Source organism: Salvelinus sp. IW2-2015, linkage group LG22 (genome assembly GCF_002910315.2).
Source record: "Salvelinus sp. IW2-2015 linkage group LG22, ASM291031v2, whole genome shotgun sequence".
Lineage (NCBI taxonomy): Eukaryota > Metazoa > Chordata > Actinopteri > Salmoniformes > Salmonidae > Salvelinus > Salvelinus sp. IW2-2015.
The window spans coordinates 1,549,959-1,555,378 of record NC_036862.1 but is presented as its reverse complement, the minus strand read 5'-3'; the positions used below and the strand labels follow the sequence as shown (position 1 = coordinate 1,555,378).

Sequence of the window (5,420 nt, the reverse complement as noted above, 5' to 3'; positions counted from 1 at the left end):
GTTATATGAACCAATTACTGTATTTTGCCCTGTTTGAAGTAGTCCAACCGTAGATTTGTACAACAGATTCTGACCAAAGTATCTAAATTAGTCACATTGTAGACATATCAGATGAAATGTTAAAGATCAGAATATCCCCCCAAAAACGCATTAAATGTCAAGCATGGAGCTGAGCAATCACAAGACATTACTTGAACATATGGCTATAGTCAGTTTAGAATCAAAGGATTCACTACTTACCCACTGGGCACACACCGATTGAATCAATGTTGTTTCCACGTCATTTCAATGAAATTACGTTGAACCAATGTGAATTAGAAGTCTGTGGCCAGTGGGTATCTTGTCCATTAATTTGGAGTTGTGGCGTAGCTTGTATTTTCTATTCATTTGGATATCCAATATCAATAGAACAATAATCATCAATAGAGAAATAGTTTTATTTTCAATACATTTCAAAGTAATAAACATTACATGAATATTCAGTGACTCGCGCAACTCAAGAAGACAACAAAAACAAAACAACAAAAATATAACAGCAAATGCAAACCAGTAAAATTACACTTTACCGAAGTAACAAATGGAAACAGACAAACAAACATTGAGATTTAAAAAAAACAAAAAACATTTGAAACTGCTTTAAACATAAGCTTTTGAATTCCCAGACTCTGACACAGGTGCTTCCCTGTAGATCTGTTGTACACGGCTTGTTTTGGAGTAGTTGTATGAATATCCCCTGTAAGACAAGCAGGGTACAATAGATTGGACAACAATGATTTCTTTGACTAGTTCATGTAACAGATGGGAAATCGTTCACTAACTAGTGTTGGCTAGCCCATCGCCTGCCTGGAGACCTGAGATAGCGTTGTCCTCTCTTTGCCCAACCAAGACCATGGTTTTGGTAGGATAATGGTTAGCTTGCGCGTTAAGCTTTGGGAGTAGGAAGTGTCTTTGGTTGCATCCCAAATGGCTATATAGTGCACCACTTTTGATCAGAGCCCTATACTGCACTATATAGGGATTAATGTGCAATTTGGGACAACTTTGTGGGCGCAATTACTCACCCTGTTGGTGGTGCTGATGGACCTCTCTTCCATAACAGCAGAGCATGACCCCACCTAGAATGGCCAGACAGGCAGCTCCCCAGCCCATGTATAGACCTGTACCCAGCTCAAACCTACAAGGACAGAGAATGAATCAACTTTACGTGTGTGTGTGTGTATGTGTGCGCGTGCGTGCGTGCACCCAAATCAGAATGATTCCTTCAATAAAAGGTTTTTATGAACAAGGTTTTAATTGATTGGTTGAGTGATGTGACCTGACCGGAAAAAAGTCCTGGCTCTAATTAGAATGCCAATTCCCAGGCAGTACCTTCAGCTTTTGGGATGTGTATTCACCTTACTCCTGCAAAAAATGGATCATGGAACTCCTGCACCACCCGTGCAGTGTACCATGACACAGCAGTCAAGGTGGAAAGACCTGTAGGAGAGGGAAATTGAAATGGTTGATAAACGGCAGAAGAAAGAGAGACGGTGGGGTGAGGGAGAGGGGCGGGAGAGCAAGAGAGAGAGAGATTGGTACTCAGGTGAGGATGCTGGCAGTTGGGGACACACCTGATAAGATGAACAAGCTGCCGCCGGTCAGAGTGATTTTGCCCTTGACCTGTTGAGAAGTGCTGCCGATCTTTGTGCATTTCAGCCCCAGCACTGAGACAATGATGGACGCTAGCCCCCGGAGCAGAGCGATGATCATCAGGCATCGACATGTATGTAACCTGAACACAGGAAGAAACAGAGTTCCAGTCAACAACAGACATTGGATCGATAGAGGGCCTGAGCAGACTGGGCCTTGGAGTCAATACTAAAGGTAAGGGGAGGGAAATGTGCTCAACTCTACCCCCTTGCATGTCTCAACACACACACACACTAAAGAAGGCATAACAGAAACTTTTGCAGGGTGTGCTAGTGGGAGATGTTGCCTAAAGAAAATAAACAGACTTCAATTGCTGCTATCAAGCAAGTACTGGTGGCCTTTTCTCATTGTTAGACACCGCTAAATGCCTATATCAACTTCCTGTATGTCAACTACAGAACACACAAACAAATGGCGTTAAATCAGATGTAGGATGTGTCTAAGATACAGAACTGTACCAATACATGGATCATTCATGTTTGCTGAAGAGACACTCCACTGAAAATATTTGGCAACATCAGGAATCAGGAATCTAACAAAGCGGACTAGTTAAGGTTGTTGTAAGTAATTGACTGACCTTTAACCAGTTAGTTCCACCGCCGTCGACATGATGACCCAGAGCCCACACACGCAGGTGTAGGAAAAGGCTTCCAAAGTCTTGAGGTTGAAACCCTCAGACACACAGGATGATTGAAAATGGCCTCACGAGATATGTAAGTTGTCGTATGTTCCTGCTTGGTGTCCAATGTGCTGTGTGTCTGTTGTCTTGTTTCAAATGCAGGGATCTTAAGTCTATAAGGTGACGGTGACAAGGGTTTTGAGCTTAGGGGTAGTCTAAGGAGATAAACAATATGACAGATTGGTTAATCGAAAGCAATGACACTGTTTGACTTTCTCAACTATTAAATCAGGAGTTTCACAATAGATACCTGCCATTATTATCTCCTTATAATATGCTCACTATATTTTCAGGTTAGACAAAACTCTTTTAATCTCTCTCTGTAACAGTGAAAGTACTCCGACCTTTGGTGGTGAGGTGACTATGGTTCTGACTACAGTTCTTCATTCTTATGAACATGTGGTTATCTAGGAGTCTGTTGCGGTGTCATAGAGGCACACACACACACATACTGAAAGGAAACCAAGGTCAGTGTGACTGTCAATGATTGACTGAGCGATGATACAATGATACATACTTGTGCGAGTTACATCCCCTATTACCTTCATGGCCTGAAACTGAGACCATATGGCATGCATGCTTCAGTCCGGAGGTAGCCAGTTGAAAGTGTCAGTCACATTGGAAAGGAATTAAAAAAGACTACCGTACTACAGTGTCCATTATGAGAACAGCTTCAAAAAGTCCTGCTGAGGCTGTCCTAATATAGAAGCCCTACTACAGGCATACTACAATTTATTTAACAGATACAGTATGTCAGCCTCAACTACACAATACTTTTGTAACGTAAATACTTCTTTAGATCTTTGCTCAGTTTCTTAATTAATTTGTGCTGAATGGACACTTATCAAAGCAGCACATTCCCCTTACAAAGGTAAAACTACATCAAGAGTTGAAGGATTTTAATCTAACTGCTAGGGTCACACTGTTGGCTGGAATTTATTAATCGTAAGGCGCCTTTGCAATGTTTATACAGTGCTTTTGCCCACAAACTAATATCCGTGCATACACACTCTTCATTTTGGAACTTGGAGGCATCTACCAGGGAAGGAAGTATGTCTATGTGGTATCCGAGAAAGATATTTGACAGTTTATACCCTGTTGTAAATTACAGGAGAAGGGGGGCTCTTTCTCCGGCCTTTAGTATCAACCAAAGGAATGTCTTTGTTAACAGACAGCTTTTCCCGCCGAAACTCTAACACGTCCAAAACTGAATACTGGATCAATATTTCTAACATAAGAATGTGGGGAATGGTCAGTGGGGAGCTATAGAAAACTAATGTCATATTGTTTTTTATTTTGTGATGTCATTAAAACTGGTATAAAATAAATACTGTAACTTGAAAGTATATCCCCTTTATCTGTCAAGTTTCCATCCAATGTTGTGCATATAATATGGAAAATTATTAAAGTATTTTTGTTAAGATATGAATGTGATTTTAGGAGGGATAAGAGAATCTCCTATATACTGTTCATAGTAAGTAGCTACGCCCTGAATGAGGTCAGAGGACATGTCAGACTGACGGAACCGTCCCCTTTTGACGAGAGTGCATAAAAGGATTGCCCACAGAAATGAACAGTAGACCAGGAAAGATGGGGAGTTGCAGCCCAAGTCTAAAGTGGTTTAAACGCTGAATCTCAGAGACCAGGAAACGTGAGGCGAGAGCTACATGTTTGAAATGGTTGGAACTTTAAACCTCAACATGAGGTGAAGAAATAAACTCACCTTCTTTTAGACCAGAGAGACGGCGAGCTGCAGCTCATGTCCATCGTGGTCTGAATCCTGAATACCAACACGAGGGGTAAAACAAACTCCCCTCTCAGACAATCACTGGTACAGCTCATTAGCTGTCCTGAGTCAAATATCTCAAACACTTCAAATCATCCTACTACTCTTGTCAAATCACCGTAGTACGCATGATTCCTTATTCCAAATGGGCAGCGGTTTGTGTGCAAACTATATGATAAATGTGAGAATAGTTCTGAAAAGTACCAACGATGAGTGTCTTTTTCTCTCTCTCTCCCTCTCCATGTTGTTGTGTAAAAAGCCATCGTATTGTAAAAGTCCACTAGGGACCTTTGTCTCATGTATTAAGTGTGTATGTTATCCTGTTATTATATAGTTGGCTAGTAAATACAGAATTAAACCAATTTGTGTAGTACTGAATCATGAGTAAGGCTAGGGTTTTTGCAGATGGATGAGATTAAAACTGTTCAGAATGATGATATGATAAGAGATAATGATCATTAAGATGACTGTTTATTGATGTGATAGGTAAAGACATTTAAAGTTTAATTCAAGATGATAACTCTTTAAACAACCTCTTCCGTGGTGCTTCAAATGCTAATGGATTAATTGTTACATGACTAATTTAATCGGGTAACAATTAAACATAGTTGGTTGATTAAATAAATAACAGTCATTATATTAATGAAAGTAAAGTCACGACAGTGCCTTCAGAAAGTATTCATACACCTTGACATTTTACACATTTTGTTAGGTTACAGCCTTATACTAAAGTTGATAAAATAGTTTCCCCCCTCATCAATATACAAACAATACCCCATAATGACAAAGCCAAAAAAGTTTTTGGGAAATGTTTGCTAATTTATATTTAAAGAAAACGTTAAAATACATTTACATAACTATTCAGACCCTTTACTCAATACTTAATTGAAGCACCTTTGGCAGCGATTACAGCCTACAATCTCCTTGGTTATGAAGCTACAAGCTTGGCACAACTGTATTTGGGGAGTTTCTCCCATTCCTCTCTGCAGATCCTCGCAAGCTCTGTCAGGATGAATGGGGAGTGTTGCTGATCAGCTATTTTCAGGTATCTCCAGTCATGTTCGATCGGGTTCAAGTCAGGGCCACTCAAGGACATTCAGAAATTTGTCCCAGGTCACTCCTGCGTTGCCTTGGCTGTGTGCTTAGGGACGTTGTTCTGTTGGAAGGTGAAGGTGAACCCTGAGCGCTCTGGAGCAGGTTTGGAGCAGGTTTGCATCAACGCTCTGGAGCAGGTTTGCATCAACAATCTCTATGTACTTTGTTCTG

General features: G+C 40.6%; 1 pseudogene; it reads right to left on the bottom strand.

The window, feature by feature from the left end:
- Nucleotides 1-575: 575 nt before the first annotated feature.
- LOC111949729 (claudin-19-like) lies at nucleotides 576-4,135 on the bottom strand (annotated as a pseudogene).
- Between the last annotated feature and the right edge of the window lie 1,285 nt (nucleotides 4,136-5,420).